Consider the following 19,262-nt stretch of genomic DNA (forward strand, 5'->3'; position numbering starts at 1 on the left):
TCACTGTGTATCCTGGGAACAAACAGCAGGGATAAAATACGTTCTCGTATCACAGCTAATACCAACCTATTGCCAAACTTAGCTGCTCATTTTCTTTCAGCATTATCTGAAATGCTGCCAGTTCTTCTAGTTGCCAGGACAAGCACCACATCTCCCCCCACCACCCCTTCCCTCCACCCTTCTCCGAATAGCCCTCCCACAGGACCTAAGCTGGCATGCAGATATGAAATGTAATGTTAACAGAAACATCCTGCAGACAGTGCTGCTGAGAGGAGCAAGTGATTCCCATGTCAGACACTGAAACTAGATCCAACAGCCCTTAATGAGGCCAATGATTAATTTTACTGCAGCAGCACTTTCCGAGACTCATTGGATGTCAAGGGCATATTGTCACAGCGCCTGGTGTTCTGCCCTTAACCGATATAGCTCAAATGGCGTCACTGCCTCACTTCCAGGGAAACACAAGACTGGAAGGATGGATGACAAAACCAGTTTACGTCACGGTAATATTAAGCACGAGAGGCTGCTTCATGCCAAGTGATGTCTGCAATCTTGTCATAACGCTCTGACATGGTAACAAATACATTGTATTATTGCCAAGGGCTTTATTTACTATCAAGCAGCGATAAGAAAGTCTTTGTACAGTATAGCCACTGATCGCAGTGATGGAAAATGTGCTATCACCGCAATTAAATAATAATAGTTTGCTTTAGCAGTTTTCATAAATGCACAAATAGAACAATCAGGACTTGGCCTCCCAGCTCTACTGTCAATGACAAAAAAACAAAACATAAATATATATATATATAGAGAGAGAGAGAGAGAGAGAAATGCACACAAAAAGATTACAAATATTTGAATATCTTTATTTGAATAACAAACTGATGACGGCCAATAGCAAAAGGAGAACACTGGCACTACGACGGTCCTTGCTAAATAGACTTTCCCATACAGTACTTATCAATGGTAGCCTTTTCCACATAATGACAGTCAATGCTGGCTGTAGCTTTGGATAGGTAGGGAGAAGCCGTATCTCTGGCAGAAACACCTGCTTTATGTATTATATAATTTTATAAGACAAAGTTCAAAAATGATATGTAATATGAAATTGATAATGGTCTTACAGATGTGAAATCTAAAATGTAAGTATAAGAAAATCATATGAAAAGATGTCACATACCACCATCACTCCCATGTTCACATGTTTTATATGTATGTATATATATATATATATATATATATAAAAATACTGTATGTATATATATATATATATATATATATATATATGTAGAAGATATTCGGCACTCAATGTAGCTTAGAATGCATCTTGCCGGGTGCCATCCACGGTGTGTGACCGCAGTATATACAAATAAGTTGGCGGCACTAAGGACTTTTCAGAGCCAAAGACCAGACTTAGCGCTTAACGTTTCGGTTTATTTCAACCGTCATCAGAAGCAATGAACAAGTAATAAAAAGACATACCTTTATACAAGAAAACTCTCACCACACGTGCATCATCCTCGGAGCCTCGGGGACGTACTTCCGGTCACGTCATCTCACACTGACAAGCCTGCCCAGCAGATGACGTCTCCCTGTTTTAGTGTACACCATCAGCATAGTAACATCCAGTGCATACAATGAAGAATCGGTTAAGCTGTTTAAAACACATGACAATCTCATATTAGAATATAAATCAATATGCAACATGAGAACAAGGTGTCTAACTCAACATCACTGACTAAGAGCATTTTCTACCTAATGAACAAATATAAGAGCAGTACCAAAAAACATGAGATTAAAAGTACAGAAGCTAGATGTTACATAAAGCATGTGAGGGAGAGGGTTTCGTTGAGGCCGTATGGAGTCACCGTGTTTAAACGGTGTATCCAACGTGCCTCTCTCTGCAATAAAATCCTACCCCTATCTCCACCTCGTTTTCAAAAACGGACATGATCAAGCATTTTATATCACAAAGTTGATAAATTATGTTTGCGTTCCTTGAAATGCTTGGCAACAGGTTGATCAATTGATTTCGCTTCCAAAATCTGTTTAATAGCGCTTCTGTGCTGAGAGCCTGAGACTAGGGATGTGCACTTGAAATTTTTCGGGTTTTGTGTTTTGGTTTTGGGTTCGGTTCCGTGGCCGTGTTTTGGGTTCGAACGCGTTTTGGCAAAACCTCACCGAATTTTTTTTGTCGGATTCAAAAAACCCTAAAAAACAGCTTAAATCATAGAATTTGGGGGTCATTTTGATCCCATAGTATTACTAACCTCAATAACCATAATTTCCACTCATTTTCAGTCTATTCTGAACACCTCACACCTCACAATATTATTTTTAGTCCTAAAATTTGCACCGAGGTCGCTGTATGGCTAAGCTAAGCGACCCAAGTGGCCGACACAAACACCTGGCCCATCTAGGAGTGGCACTGCAGTGTCAGGCAGGATGGCCCTTCCAAAAAATACTCCCCAAACAGCACATGACGCAAAGAAAAAAAGAGGCGCAATGAGTTAGCTGTGTGAGTAAGCTAAGCGACCCTAGTGGCCGACACAAACACCTGGCCCATCTAGGAGTGGCACTGCAGTGTCAGGCAGGATGGCCCTTCCAAAAAATACTCTCCAAACAGCACATGACGCAAAGAAAAAAAGAGGCGCAATGAGGTAGCTGTGTGAGTAAGCTAAGCGACCCTAGTGGCCGACACAAACACCTGGCCCATCTAGGAGTGGCACTGCAGTGTCAGGCAGGATGGCCCTTCCAAAAAATACTCCCCAAACAGCACATGACGCAAAGAAAAAAAGAGGCACAATGAGGTAGCTGTGTGAGTAAGCTAAGCGACCCTAGTGGCCGACACAAACACCTGGCCCATCTAGGAGTGGCACTGCAGTGTCAGGCAGGATGGCCCTTCCAAAAAATACTACCCAAACAGCACATGACGCAAAGAAAAAAAGAGGTGCAATGAGGTAGCTGTGTGAGTAAGCTAAGCGACCCTAGTGGCCGACACAAACACCTGGCCCATCTAGGAGTGGCACTGCAGTGTCAGGCAGGATGGCCCTTCCAAAAAATACTCCCCAAACAGCACGTGACGCAAAGAAAAAAAGAGGCGCAATGAGGTAGCTGTGTGAGTAAGCTAAGCGACCCTAGTGGCCGACACAAACACCTGGCCCATCTAGGAGTGGCACTGCAGTGTCAGGCAGGATGGCCCTTCCAAAAAATACTCCCCAAACAGCACATGACGCAAAGAAAAAAAGAGGCGCAATGAGGTAGCTGTGTGAGTAAGCTAAGCGACTCTAGTGGCTGACACAAACACCTGGCCCATCTAGGAGTGGCTCTGCAGTGTCAGGCAGGATGGCCCTTCCAAAAAATACTCCCCAAACAGCACATGACGCAAAGAAAAAAAGAGGCGCAATGAGGTAGCTGTGTAAGTAAGCTAAGCGACCCTAGTGGCCGACACAAACACCTGGCCCATCTAGGAGTGGCACTGCAGTGTCTGGAAGGATGGCCCTTCAAAAAATACTCCCCAAACAGCACATGACGCAAAGAAAAAAAGATCCGCAATGAGGTAGCTGTGTGAGTAAGCTAAGCGACCCTAGTGGCCGACACAAACACCTGGCCCATCTAGGAGTGGCACTGCAGTGTCAGGCAGGATGGCCCTTCCAAAAAATACTCCCCAAACAGCACATGACGCAAAGAAAAAAAGAGGCGCAATGAGGTAGCTGTGTGAGTAAGCTAAGCGACCCTAGTGGCCGACACAAACACCTGGCCCATCTAGGAGTGGCACTGCAGTGTCAGGCAGGATGGCCCTTCCAAAAAATACTCCCCAAACAGCACATGACGCAAAAAAAAAAGAGGCGCAATGAGGTAGCTGTGTGAGTAAGCTAAGCGACCCTAGTGGCTGACACAAACACCTAGCCCATCTAGGAGTGGCACTGCAATATCAGGCAGGAACGCCCTTCCAAAAAATACTCCCCAAACAGCACATGATGCAAAGAAAAAAAGAGGCGCAATGAGGTAGCTGTGTGAGTAAGCTCAGCGACCCTAGTGGCCGACACAAACACCTGGCCCATCTAGGAGTGGCACTGCAGTGTCAGGCAGGATGGCCCTTCCAAAAAATACTCCCTAAACAGCACATGACGCAAAGAAAAAAAGAGGCGCAATGAGGTAGCTGTGTGAGTAAGCTAAGCGACCCTAGTGGCCGACACAAACACCTGGCCCATCTAGGAGTGGCTCTGCAGTGTCAGGCAGGATGGCCCTTCCAAAAAATACTCCCCAAACAGCACATGACGCAAAGAAAAAAAGAGGCGCAATGAGGTAGCTGTGTGAGTAAGCTAAGCGACCCTAGTGGCCGACACAAACACCTGGCCCATCTAGGAGTGGCACTGCAGTGTCAGGCAGGATGGACCTTCCAAAAAATACTCCCCAAACAGCACATGACGCAAACAAAAAAAGAGGCGCAATGAGGTAGCTGTGTGAGTAAGCTAAGCGACCCTAGTGGCCGACACAAACACCTGGCCCATCTAGGAGTGGCACTGCAGTGTCAGGCAGGATGGCCCTTCCAAAAAATACTCCCCAAACAGCACATGACGCAAAGAAAAAAAGAGGCACAATGAGGTAGCTGTGTGAGTAAGCTCAGCGACCCTAGTGGCCGAGACAAACACCTGGCCCATCTAGGAGTGGCACTGCAGTGTCAGGCAGGATGGCCCTTCCAAAAAATACTCCCCAAACAGCACATGACGCAAAGAAAAAAAGAGGCGCAATGAGGTAGCTGTGTGAGTAAGCTAAGCGACCCTAGTGGCCGATACAAACACCTGGCCCATCTAGGAGTGGCACTGCAGTGTCAGGCAGGATGGCCCTTCCAAAAAATACTCCCCAAACAGCACATGACGCAAAGAAAAAAAGAGGCGCAATGAGTTAGCTGTGTGAGTAAGCTAAGCGACCCTAGTGGCCGACACAAACACCTGGCACATCTAGGAGTGGCACTGCAGTGTCAGGCAGGATGTCCCTTCCAAAAATTACTCCCCAAACAGCACATGACGCAAAGAAAAAAAGAGGCGCAATGAGGTAGCTGTGTGAGTAAGCTAAGCGACCCTAGTGGCCGACACAAACACCTGGCCCATCTAGGAGTGGCACTGCAGTGTCAGGCAGGATGGCCCTTCCAAAAAATACTCCCCAAACAGCACATGACGCAAAGAAAAAAAGAGACACAATGAGGTAGCTGTGTGAGTAAGCTAAGCGACCCTAGTGGCCGACACAAACACCTGGCCCATCTAGGAGTGGCACTGCAGTGTCAGGCAGGATGGCCCTTCCAAAAAATACTACCCAAACAGCACATGACGCAAAGAAAAAAAGAGGCGCAATGAGGTAGCTGTGTGAGTAAGCTAAGCGACCCTAGTGGCCGACACAAACACCTGGCCCATCTAGGAGTGGCACTGCAGTGTCAGGCAGGATGGCCCTTCCAAAAAATACTCCCCAAACAGCACATGACGCAAAGAAAAAAAGAGGCGCAATAAGGTAGCTGTGTGAGTAAGCTAAGCGACCCTAGTGGCCGACACAAACACCTGGCCCATCTAGGAGTGGCACTGCAGTGTCAGGCAGGATGGCCCTTCCAAAAAATACTGCCCAAACAGCACATGACGCAAAGAAAAAAAGAGGTGCAATGAGGTAGCTGTGTGAGTAAGCTAAGCGACTCTAGTGGCCGACACAAACACCTGGCCCATCTAGGAGTGGCTCTGCAGTGTCAGGCAGGATGGCCCTTCCAAAAAATACTCCCCAAACAGCACATGACGCAAAGAAAAAAAGAGGCACAATGAGGTAGCTGTGTGAGTAAGCTAAGCGACCCTAGTGGCCGACACAAACACCTGGCCCATCTAAGAGTGGCACTGCAGTGTCTGGAAGGATGGCCCTTCCAAAAAATACTCCCCAAACAGCACATGACGCAAAGAAAAACAGAGGCGCAATGAGGTAGCTGTGTGAGTAAGCTAAGCGACCCTAGTGGCCGACACAAACACCTGGCCCATCTAGGAGTGGCACTGCAGTGTCAGGCAGGATGGCCCTTCCAAAAAATACTCCCCAAACAGCACATGACGCAAAAGAAAAAAAGAGGCGCAATGAGGTAGCTGTGTGAGTAAGCTAAGCGACCCTAGTGGCCGACACAAACACCTGGCCCATCTAGGAGTGGCACTGCAGTGTCAGGCAGGATGGCCCTTCCAAAAAATACTCCCCAAACAGCACATGACGCAAAGAAAAAAAGAGGCGCAATGAGGTAGCTGTGTTAGTAAGCTAAGCGACCCTAGTGGCTGACACAAACACCTGGCCCATCTAGGAGTGGCACTGCAATGTCAGGCAGGAACGTCCTTCCAAAAAATACTCCCCAAACAGCACATGACGCAAAGAAAAAAAGAGGCGCAATGAGGTAGCTGTGTGAGTAAGCTAAGCGACCCTAATGGCCGACACAAACACCTGGCCCATCTAGGAGTGGCACTGCAGTGTCAGACAGGATGGCCCTTCCAAAAAATACTCCCCAAACAGCACATGACGCAAAGAAAAAAAGAGGCGCAATGAGGTAGCTGTGTGAGTAAGCTAAGCGACCCTAGTGGCCGACACAAACACCTGGCCCATCTAGGAGTGGCACTGCAGTGTCTGGCAGGATGGCCCTTCCAAAAAATACTCCCCAAACAGCACATGACGCAAAGAAAAAAAGAGGCGCAATGAGGTAGCTGTGTGAGTAAGCTAAGCGACCCTAGTGGCCGACACAAACACCTGGCCCATCTAGGAGTGGCACTGCAGTGTCAGGCAGGATGGCCCTTCCAAAAAATACTCCCCAAACAGCACATGACGCAAAGAAAAAAAGAGGCGCAATGAGGTAGCTGTGTGAGTAAGCTAAGCGACCCTAGTGGCCGACACAAACACCTGGCCCATCTAGGAGTGGCACTGCAGTGTCAGGCAGGATGGCCCTTCCAAAAAATACTCCCCAAACAGCACATGACGCAAAGAAAAAAAGAGGCGCAATGAGGTAGCTGTGTGAGTAAGCTAAGCGACCCTAGTGGCCGACACAAACACCTGGCCCATCTAGGAGTGGCACTGCAGTGTCAGGCAGGATGGCCCTTCCAAAAAATACTCCCCAAACAGCACATGACGCAAAGAAAAAAAGAGGCGCAATGAGGTAGCTGTGTGAGTAAGCTAAGCGACCCTAGTGGCCGACACAAACACCTGGCCCATCTAGGAGTGGCACTGCAGTGTCAGGCAGGATGGCCCTTCCAAAAAATACTCCCCAAACAGCACATGACGCAAAGAAAAAAAGAGGCGCAATGAGGTAGCTGTGTGAGTAAGCTAAGCGACCCTAGTGGCCGACACAAACACCTGGCCCATCTAGGAGTGGCTCTGCAGTGTCAGGCAGGATGGCCCTTCCAAAAAATACTCCCCAAACAGCACATGACGCAAAGAAAAAAAGAGGCACAATGAGGTAGCTGTGTGAGTAAGCTAAGCGACCCTAGTGGCCGACACAAACACCTGGCCCATCTAGGAGTGGCACTGCAGTGTCAGGCAGGATGGCCCTTCCAAAAAATACTACCCAAACAGCACATGACGCAAAGAAAAAAAGAGGCGCAATGAGGTAGCTGTGTGAGTAAGCTAAGCGACCCTAGTGGCCGACACAAACACCTGGCCCATCTAGGAGTGGCACTGCAGTGTCAGGCAGGATGGCCCTTCCAAAAAATACTCCCCAAACAGCACATGACGCAAAGAAAAAAAGAGGCGCAATGAGGTAGCTGTGTGAGTAAGCTAAGCGACCCTAGTGGCCGACACAAACACCTGGCCCATCTAGGAGTGGCACTGCAGTGTCAGGCAGGATGGCCCTTCCAAAAAATACTGCCCAAACAGCACATGACGCAAAGAAAAAAAGAGGCGCAATGAGGTAGCTGTGTGAGTAAGCTAAGCGACTCTAGTGGCCGACACAAACACCTGGCCCATCTAGGAGTGGCTCTGCAGTGTCAGGCAGGATGGCCCTTCCAAAAAATACTCCCCAAACAGCACATGACGCAAAGAAAAAAAGAGGCACAATGAGGTAGCTGTGTGAGTAAGCTAAGCGACCCTAGTGGCCGACACAAACACCTGGCCCATCTAGGAGTGGCACTGCAGTGTCTGGAAGGATGGCCCTTCCAAAAAATACTCCCCAAACAGCACATGACGCAAAGAAAAAAAGAGGCGCAATGAGGTAGCTGTGTGAGTAAGCTAAGCGACCCTAGTGGCCGACACAAACACCTGGCCCATCTAGGAGTGGCACTGCAGTGTCAGGCAGGATGGCCTTTCCAAAAAATACTCCCCAAACAGCACATGACGCAAAGAAAAAAAGAGGCGCAATGAGGTAGCTGTGTGAGTAAGCTAAGCGACCCTAGTGGCCGAGACAAACACCTGGCCCATCTAGGAGTGGCACTGCAGTGTCAGGCAGGATGGCCCTTCCAAAAAATACTCCCCAAACAGCACATGACGCAAAGAAAAAAAGAGGCGCAATGAGGTAGCTGTGTGAGTAAGCTAAGCGACTCTAGTGGCCGACACAAACACCTGGCCCATCTAGGAGTGGCTCTGCAGTGTCAGGCAGGATGGCCCTTCCAAAAAATACTCCCCAAACAGCACATGACGCAAAGAAAAAAAGAGGCACAATGAGGTAGCTGTGTGAGTAAGCTAAGCGACCCTAGTGGCCGACACAAACACCTGGCCCATCTAGGAGTGGCACTGCAGTGTCTGGAAGGATGGCCCTTCCAAAAAATACTCCCCAAACAGCACATGACGCAAAGAAAAAAAGAGGCGCAATGAGGTAGCTGTGTGAGTAAGCTAAGCGACCCTAGTGGCCGACACAAACACCTGGCCCATCTAGGAGTGGCACTGCAGTGTCAGGCAGGGTGGCCTTTCCAAAAAATACTCCCCAAACAGCACATGACGCAAAGAAAAAAAGAGGCGCAATGAGGTAGCTGTGTGAGTAAGCTAAGCGACCCTAGTGGCCGAGACAAACACCTGGCCCATCTAGGAGTGGCACTGCAGTGTCAGGCAGGATGGCCTTTCCAAAAAATACTCCCCAAACAGCACATGACGCAAAGAAAAAAAGAGGCGCAATGAGGTAGCTGTGTGAGTAAGCTAAGCGACCCTAGTGGCCGAGACAAACACCTGGCCCATCTAGGAGTGGCACTGCAGTGTCAGGCAGGATGGCCCTTCCAAAAAATACTCCCCAAACAGCACATGACGCAAAGAAAAAAAGAGGCGCAATGAGGTAGCTGTGTGAGTAAGCTAAGCGACCCTAGTGGCTGACACAAACACCTGGCCCATCTAGGAGTGGCACTGCAATGTCAAGCAGGAACGCCCTTCCAAAAAATACTCCCCAGACAGCACATGACGTAAAGAAAAAAAGAGGCGCAATGAGGTAGCTGTGTGAGTAAGCTAAGCGACCCTAGTGGCCGACACAAACACCTGGCCCATCTAGGAGTGGCACTGCAGTGTCAGGCAGGATGGCCCTTCCAAAAAATACTACCCAAACAGCACATGACGCAAAGAAAAAAAGAGGCGCAATGAGGTAGCTGTGTGAGTAAGCTAAGCGACCCTAGTGGCCGACACAAACACCTGGCCCATCTAGGAGTGGCACTGCAGTGTCAGGCAGGATGGCCCTTCCAAAAAATACTCCCCAAACAGCACATGACGCAAAGAAAAAAAGAGGCGCAATGAGGTAGCTGTGTGAGTAAGCTAAGCGACCCTAGTGGCCGACACAAACACCTGGCCCATCTAGGAGTGGCACTGCAGTGTCAGGCAGGATGGCCCTTCCAAAAAATACTGCCCAAACAGCACATGACGCAAAGAAAAAAAGAGGCGCAATGAGGTAGCTGTGTGAGTAAGCTAAGCGACTCTAGTGGCCGACACAAACACCTGGCCCATCTAGGAGTGGCTCTGCAGTGTCAGGCAGGATGGCCCTTCCAAAAAATACTCCCCAAACAGCACATGATGCAAAGAAAAAAAGAGGCACAATGAGGTAGCTGTGTGAGTAAGCTAAGCGACCCTAGTGGCCGACACAAACACCTGGCCCATCTAGGAGTGGCACTGCAGTGTCTGGAAGGATGGCCCTTCCAAAAAATACTCCCCAAACAGCACATGACGCAAAGAAAAAAAGAGGCGCAATGAGGTAGCTGTGTGAGTAAGCTAAGCGACCCTAGTTGCCGACACAAACACCTGGCCCATCTAGGAGTGGCACTGCAGTGTCAGGCAGGATGGCCTTTCCAAAAAATACTCCCCAAACAGCACATGATGCAAAGAAAAAAAGAGGCGCAATGAGGTAGCTGTGTGAGTAAGCTAAGCGACCCTAGTGGCCGAGACAAACACCTGGCCCATCTAGGAGTGGCACTGCAGTGTCAGGCAGGATGGCCCTTCCAAAAAATACTCCCCAAACAGCACATGACGCAAAGAAAAAAAGAGGCGCAATGAGGTAGCTGTGTGAGTAAGCTAAGCGACCCTAGTGGCTGACACAAACACCTGGCCCATCTAGGAGTGGCACTGCAATGTCAGGCAGGAACGCCCTTCCAAAAAATACTCCCCAAACAGCACATGACGCAAAGAAAAAAAGAGGCGCAATGAGGTAGCTGTGTGAGTAAGCTAAGCGACCCTAGTGGCCGACACAAACACCTGGCCCATCTAGGAGTGGCACTGCAGTGTCAGACAGGATGGCCCTTCCAAAAAATACTCCCCAAACAGCACATGATGCAAAGAAAAAAAGAGGCGCAATGAGGTAGCTGTGTGAGTAAGCTAAGCGACCCTAGTGGCCGACACAAACACCTGGCCCATCTAGGAGTGGCACTGCAGTGTCTGGCAGGATGGCCCTTCCAAAAAATACTCCCCAAACAGCACATGACGCAAAGAAAAAAAGAGGCGCAATGAGGTAGCTGTGTGAGTAAGCTAAGCGACCCTAGTGGCCGACACAAACACCTGGCCCATCTAGGAGTGGCACTGCAGTGTCAGGCAGGATGTCCCTTCCAAAAAATACTCCCCAAACAGCACATGACGCAAAGAAAAAAAGAGGCGCAATGAGGTAGCTGTGTGAGTAAGCTAAGCGACCCTAGTGGCCGACACAAACACCTGGCCCATCTAGGAGTGGCACTGCAGTGCCAGGCAGGATGGCCCTTCCAAAAAATACTCCCCAAACAGCACATGACGCAAAGAAAAAAAGAGGCGCAATGAGGTAGCTGTGTGAGTAAGCTAAGCGACCCTAGTGGCCGACACAAACACCTGGCCCATCTAGGAGTGGCACTGCAGTGTCAGGCAGGATGGCCCTTCCAAAAAATACTCCCCAAACAGCACATGACGCAAAGAAAAAAAGAGGCGCAATGAGGTAGCTGTGTGAGTAAGCTAAGCGACCCTAGTGGCCGACACAAACACCTGGCCCATCTAGGAGTGGCACTGCAGTGTCAGGCAGGATGGCCCTTCCAAAAAATACTCCCCAAACAGCACATGACGCAAAGAAAAAAAGAGGCGCAATGAGGTAGCTGTGTGAGTAAGCTAAGCGACCCTAGTGGCCGACACAAACACCTGGCACATCTAGGAGTGGCACTGCAGTGTCAGGCAGGATGGCCCTTCCAAAAAATACTCCCCAAACAGCACATGACGCAAAGAAAAAAAGAGGCGCAATGAGGTAGCTGTGTGAGTAAGCTAAGCGACCCTAGTGGCCGACACAAACACCTGGCCCATCTAGGAGTGGCACTGCAGTGTCAGGCAGGATGGCCCTTCCAAAAAATACTCCCCAAACAGCACATGATGCAAAGAAAAAAAGAGGCGCAATGAGGTAGCTGTGTGAGTAAGCTCAGCGACCCTAGTGGCCGACACAAACACCTGGCCCATCTAGGAGTGGCACTGCAGTGTCAGGCAGGATGGCCCTTCCAAAAAATACTCCCCAAACAGCACATGACGCAAAGAAAAAAAGAGGCGCAATGAGGTAGCTGTGTGAGTAAGCTAAGCGACCCTAGTGGCCGACACAAACACCTGGCCCATCTAGGAGTGGCTCTGCAGTGTCAGGCAGGATGGCCCTTCCAAAAAATACTCCCCAAACAGCACATGACGCAAAGAAAAAAAGAGGCGCAATGAGGTAGCTGTGTGAGTAAGCTAAGCGACCCTAGTGGCCGACACAAACACCTGGCCCATCTAGGAGTGGCACTGAAGTGTCAGGCAGGATGGCCCTTCCAAAAAATACTCCCCAAACAACACATGACGCAAAGAAAAAAAGAGGTGCAATGAGGTAGCTGTGTGAGTAAGCTAAGCGACCCTAGTGGCCGACACAAACACCTGGCCCATCTAGGAGTGGCACTGCAGTGTCAGGCAGGATGGCCCTTCCAAAAAATATTCCCCAAACAGCACATGACGCAAAGAAGAAAAAAAGAAAAAAGAGGTGCAAGATGGAATTGTCCTTGGGCCCTTCCACCCACCCTTATGTTGTATAAACAGGACATGCACACTTTAACCAACCCATCATTTCAGCGACAGGGTCTGCCACACGACTGTGACTGAAATGACTGGTTGGTTTGGGCCCCCACCAAAAAATAAGCAATCTCTCCTTGCACAAACTGGCTCTACAGAGGCAAGATGTCCACCTCATCATCATCGTCCGATTCATCACCCCTTTCACTGTGTACATCCCCCTCCTCACAGATTATTAATTCGTCCCCACTGGAATCCACCATCTCAGATCACTGTGTACTCTCTGGAGGCAATTGCTGCTGGTGAATGTCTCCATTGAGTAATTGATTATAATTCATTTTAATGAACATCATCTTCTCCACATTTTCTGGAAGTAACCTCGTACGCCGATTGCTGACAAGGTGAGCGGCGGCACTAAACACTCTTTCGGAGTACACACTGGAGGGAGGGCAACTTAGGTAGAATAAAGCCAGTTTGTGCAAGGGCCTCCAAATTGCCTCTTTTCCCTGCCAGTATACGTACGGACTGTCTGACGTGCCTACTTGGATGCGGTCACTCATATAATCCTCCACATTTCTTTCAATGGTGAGAGAATCATATGCAGTGACAGTAGACGACATGTCAGTAATCGTTGGCAGGTCCTTCAGTCTGGACCAGATGTCAGCATCAGCAGTCGCTCCAGACTGCCCTGCATCACCGCCAGCGGGTGGGCTCGGAATTCGTAGCCTTTTCCTCGCACCCCCAGTTGCGGGAGAATGTGAAGGAGGAGATGTTGACAGGTCGCGTTCCACTTGACTTGACAATTTTCTCACCAGCAGTTCTTTGAACCCCTGCAGACTTGTGTCTGCCGGAAAGAGAGATCCAACGTAGGTTTTAAATCTAGGATCGAGCACGGTGGCCAAAATGTAGTGCTCTGATTTCAACAGATTAACCACACATGAATCCTGGTTAAGCGAATGAAGGGCTCCATCCACAAGTCCCACATGCCTAGCGGAATCGCTCTGTTTTAGCTCCTCCTTCAATGCCTCCAGCTTCTTCTGCAAAAGCCTGATGAGGGGAATGACCTGACTCAGGCTGGCAGTGTCTGAACTGACTTCACGTGATGCAAGTTCAAAAGGCAGCAGAACCTTGCACAACGTTGAAATCATTCTCCACTGCGCTTGAGTCAGGTGCATTCCCCCTCCTTTGCCTATATCGTGGGCAGATGTATAGGCTTGAATGGCCTTTTGCTGCTCCTCCATCCTCTGAAGCATATAGAGGGTTGAATTCCACCTCGTTACCACCTCTTGCTTCAGATGATGGCAGGGCAGGTTCAGGTTTTTTTGGTGGTGCTCCAGTCTTCTTAACGCGGTGCCTGCACGCCGAAAGTGGCCCGCAATTCTTCTGGCCACCGACAGCATCTCTTGCACGCCCCTTTCGTTTTTTAAATAATTCTGAACCACCAAATTCAAGGTATGTGCAAAACATGGGACGTGCTGGAATTTGCCCAGATTTAATGCGCGCACAATATTGCTGGCGTTGTCCGATGCCACAAATCCCCAGGAGAGTCCAATTGGGGTAAGCCATTCTGCGATGATCTTCCTCAGTTGCCGTAAGAGGTTTTCAGCTGTGTGCGTATTCTGGAAAGCGGTGATACAAAGCGTAGCCTGTTGTCGTTTGCGAGATCCTGCTACTGGTGCCGCCGCTGCTGTTCTTGCAGCGGGAGGCAATACATCTACCCAGTGGGCTGTCACAGTCATGTAGTCCTGAGTCTGCCCTGCTCCACTTGTCCACATGTCCGTGGTTAAGTGGACATTGGGTACAACTGCATTTTTTAGGACACTGGTAACTCTTTTTCTGACGTCCGTGTACATTCTCGGTATCGCCTGCCTAGAGAAGTGGAACCTAGATGGTATTTGGTAACGAGGGCACACTGCCTCAATAAATTGTCTAGTTCCCTGTGAACTAACGGCGGATACCGGACGCACGTCTAACACCAACATAGTTGTCAAGGCCTCAGTTATCCGCTTTGCAGCAGGATGACTGCTGTGATATTTCATCTTCCTCGCAAAGGACTGTTGGACAGTCAATTGCTTACTGGAAGTAGTACAAGTGGTCTTCCGACTTCCCCTCTGGGATGACGATCGACTCCCAGCAGCAACAACAGCAGCGCAAGCAGCAGTAGGCATTACACTCAAGGATGCATCGTAGGAATCCCAGGCAGGAGAGGACTCGTCAGACTTGCCAGTGACATGGCCTGCAGGACTATTGGCTTTCCTGGGTAAGGAGGAAATTGACACTGAGGGAGTTGGTGGTGTGGTTTGCGCGAGCTTGGTTACAAGAGGAAGGGATTTACTGGTCAGTGGACTGCTTCCGCTGTCGCCCAAAGTTTTTGAACTTGTCACTGACTTATTATGAATGCGCTGCAGGTGACGTATAAGGGAGGATGTTCCGAGGTGGTTAACGTCCTTACCCCTACTTATTACAGCTTGACAAAGGCAACACACGGCTTGACACCTGTTGTCCGCATTTCTGTTGAAATACTTCCACACCGAAGAGCTGATTTTTTTGGTATTTTCACCAGGCATGTCAATGGCCATATTCCTCCCACGGACAACAGGTGTCTCCCCGGGTGCCTGACTTAAACAAACCACCTCACCATCAGAATCCTCCTTGTCAATTTCCTCCCCAGCCCAAGCAACACCCATATCCTCATCCTGGTGTACTTCAACACTGACATCTTCAATTTCACTATCAGGAACTGGACTACGGGTGCTCCTTTCAACACTTGCAGGGGGCGTGCAAATGGTGGAAGGCGCAAGCTCTTCCCGTCCAGTGTTGGGAAGGTCAGGCATCGCAACCGACACAATTGGACTCTCCTTTGGGATTTGGGATTTCGAAGAACGCACAGTTCTTTGCTGTGCTTTTGCCGCAAGTCTTTTCTTTTTTCTAGCGAGAGGATGAGTGCTTCCATCCTCATGTGAAGCTGAACCACTAGCCATGAACATAGGCCAGGGCCTCAGCCGTTCCTTGCCACTCCGTGTCGTAAATGGCATATTGGCAAGTTTACGCTTCTCCTCAGACGCTTTTAATTTTGATTTTTGGGTCATTTTTTTACTGATCTTTTGTGTTTTGGATTTTACATGCTCTGTACTATGACATTGGGCATCGGCCTTGGCAGACGACGTTGATGGCATTTCATCGTCTCGGCCATGACTAGTGGCAGCAGCTTCAGCACGAGGTGGAAGTGGATCTTGATCTTTCCCTATTTTTTTAACCTCCACATTTTTGTTCTCCATATTTTGCGCACAACTAAAAGCCACCACAGGTATACAATGTAGATGGATGGATAGTATAGTATTACTTATACTTATGGACGACGAGTGACGACACAGAGGTAGGTACAGCCGTGGCCTACCGTACTGCTGCTTAGTGCTTATATATAAATATAATATACTGTATAACGGACCTGGTGGACAGTGTCAGCAGCAGACTGCTAAACTAGTATGAAGAAAGAAAAAAAAAACACCACAGGTATACAATGTAGATGGATGGATAGTATTACTTATACTTATGGACGACGAGTGACGAGTCGACACAGAGGTAGGTACAGCCGTGGCCTACCGTACTGCTGCTTAGTGCTTATATATAAATATAATATACTGTATAACGGACCTGGTGGACAGTGTCAGCAGACTGGTAAACTAGTATTAAGAAAGAAAAAAAAAACACCACAGTGTTTTTCAGGCAGACAAATGTATACTGGACTGGTGGTCACTGTCAGCAAAACTGTGCAGTGTGCACTGACTGTACTCCTGCTATAACTGCTCCCCAGTCCCCACAATTAGGCAGTGTGAGCAGTGCACTCAGCACAGATATATCATGCAGCAGTGCAGCACACTGAGTGAGCACAGATATGGATTGGTGGAGCGTTTTTTTTCAGGCAGAGAAACAACGGATTAAACTCAAAACCCTGCACTGTACTCCCTAACAGCTGCTCCCCGTCCCCAATCCTCCCCACAATTTATAACTAACTAAGTTCTACTATAACGGAGAGGACGCCAGCCACGTCCTCTCCCTATCAATCTCAATGCACATGTGAAAATGGCCGCGACGCGCGGCTCCTTATATAGAATCCGAGTCTCGCGAGAATCCGACAGCGGGATGATGACGTTCGGGCGCGCTCGGGTTAACCGAGCAAGGCGGGAGGATCCGAGTCTGCTCGGACCCATGCAAAAAAGGGTGAAGTTCGGGCGGGTTCGGATTCCGAGGAACCGAACCCGCTCATCACTACCTGAGACATACGTTCCTTGAATTGACAAGTAGTCTTGCCTATATAGTATTAACCGCAAGGACATCATATGCAATAGATTACAAACCTACTGGTACAAGTTAATACATGTGAAATCTTAATGCGTTGGCCGGACTGTGGATGTAAAATATAGTCGCCTGTCTCTAAATACAGGCAGGTGGTGCAACCAGTACACTTATAATTACCGGGTTTTCTCGATAAAAATTTGGAATTAGTTCCAGAGGGAAATTGGAAAATATCAGTGTGTACCACCATGTCGCAGATGTTCCGACCGCGTTTATAACATGGTAATAATTTATGAGAAGCAAGACTGGACAGGTCAGGATCTGACTGAATGATCGGCCAAATACGTTTGGCCGTGCCCATCAACTTGTGACTTGAAGTGGAAAAATACGATAGATGATTCCATAAAAATCACTTTCGACATACAATTTGATAACATACATTTTTTGGATGTTAATATCACTAAGCATAATGGTAAATTCATTACTTCAATTTACAATAAGCCTACTGACGTCAACAGTTTATTGTTATCATCTAGTCACCATCCTAATTCTTTAAAACATGGTTTGCCATACTCTCAGTATCTCCGCATTCACCGCATCTGCAGTGATGCGGAAGATAAGAAAATTCAGAAGCACAAATTAACGTGCAAATTTCTTCAGAGAGGGTATTGCAATAAATTGTTACAGCAGGCGATTGCAGCGTGCGTTACCTGAACCTATTGTGCCTGTATCAAGATTACCCAATAATAAAACGGATCAGGCTATATTCTGTGTTACTAATTTTTCCACTTCAAGTCACAAGTTGATGGACACGGCCAAACGTATGTGGCCGATCATTCAATCAGATCCTGGTCTTTTTATTACTTGTTCATTGCATCTGATGACGGTTGAAATAAACCGAAACAATAAGCGCTAAGTCTGGTCTTTGGCTCTGAAAAGTCCGTGAGTGCCGCCAACTTGTTTGTATATATATATATATATATATATATATATATATATATATACACACTGCTCAAAAAAATAAAGGAAACACTTAAACAGCACAATGTAACTCCAAGTCAATCACACTTCTGTGAAATCAAACTGTCCACTTAGGAAGCAACACTGATTGACAAACAATTACACATGCTGTTGTGCAAATGGAATAGACAACAGGTGGAAATTATAGGCAATTAGCAAGACACCCCCAATAAAGGAGTTGTTCTGCAGGTGGTGACCACAGACCACTTCTCAGCTCCTATGCTTTCTGGCTGATGTTTTGGTCACTTTTGAAAGCTGGCGGTGCTTTCACTCTAGTGGTAGCATGAGACGGAGTCTACAACCCACACAAGTGGCTCAGGTAGTGCAGCTCATCCAGGATGGCACATCAATGCGCGCTGTGGCAAGAAGGTTTGCTGTGTCTGTCAGCGTAGTGTCCAGAGCATGGAGGCGCTACCAGGAGACAGGCCAGTACATCAGGAGATGTGGAGGAGGCCGTAGGAGGGAAACAACCCAGCAGCAAGACCGCTACCTCCGCCTTTGTGCAAGGAGGAACAGGAGGAGCACTGCCAGAGCCCTGCAAAATGACCTCCTGCAAGCCACAAATGTGCATGTGTCTACTCAAACAATCAGAAACAGACTCCATGAGGGTGGTTTGAGGGCCCGACGTCCACAGGTCGGGGTTGTGCTTACAGCCCAACACCGTGCAGGACTTTTGGCATGTGCCAGAGAACACCAAGATTGGCAAATTCGCCACTGGCGCCCTGTGCTCTTCACAGATGAAAGCAGATTTTCACTGAGCACATGTGACAGACGTGACAGAGTCTGGAGGCGCCAGCATGACCGGTTTGGCAGTGGGTCAGTAATGGTGTGGGGTGGCATTTCTTTGGGGGGGCGCACAGCCCTCCATGTGCTCGCCAGAGTTAGCCTGACTGCCATTAGGTACCGAGATGAAATCCTCAGACCCCTTGTGAGACCATATGCTGGTGCGGTTGGCCCTGGGTTCATCCTAATGCAAGACAATGCTAGACCTCATGTGGCTGGAGTGTGTCAGCAGTTCCTGCAAGACGAAGGCATTAATGCTATGGACTGGCCCGCCTGTTCCCCAGACCTGAATCCAATTGAGCACATCTGGGTCATCATGTCTCGCTCCATCCACCAACGCCACGTTGCACCATATACTGTCCAGGAGTTGGTGGATGCTTTATTCCAGGTCTGGGAGAAGATCCCTCAGGAGACCATCCGCCATCTCATCAGGAGCATGCCCAGGCGTTGTAGGGAGGTCATACAGGCACGTGGAGGCCACACACACTACTGAGCCTCATTTTGACTTGTTTTAAGGACATTACATCAAAGTTGGATCAACCTGTAGTGTGTTTCTCCACTTTAATTTTGAGTGTGACTCCAAATCTAGACCTCCATGAGTTAATAAATTTGATTTCCATTGATAATTTTTGTGTGATTTTGTTGTCAGCACATTCAACTATGTAAAGAACAAAGTATTTAATAAGAATATTTCATTCATTCAGATCTAGGATGTGTTATTTTAG

At 48.3% G+C, this 19,262-nt stretch overlaps 1 long non-coding RNA gene across 1 annotated transcript in view; it reads right to left on the bottom strand.

The window, feature by feature from the left end:
• LOC134935138 (uncharacterized) overlaps positions 1-19,262 on the bottom strand; it is a 202,398-nt gene that overhangs the window by 14,615 nt on the left and 168,521 nt on the right. Inside the window, exon 2 of the long non-coding RNA XR_010179926.1 lies at positions 1,483-1,654. This is a non-coding gene — a long non-coding RNA (uncharacterized LOC134935138). The remainder of the gene's footprint in view (positions 1-1,482; positions 1,655-19,262) is intronic.

The sequence above is a fragment of the Pseudophryne corroboree genome, chromosome 6 (genome assembly GCF_028390025.1).
Source record: "Pseudophryne corroboree isolate aPseCor3 chromosome 6, aPseCor3.hap2, whole genome shotgun sequence".
Lineage (NCBI taxonomy): Eukaryota > Metazoa > Chordata > Amphibia > Anura > Myobatrachidae > Pseudophryne > Pseudophryne corroboree.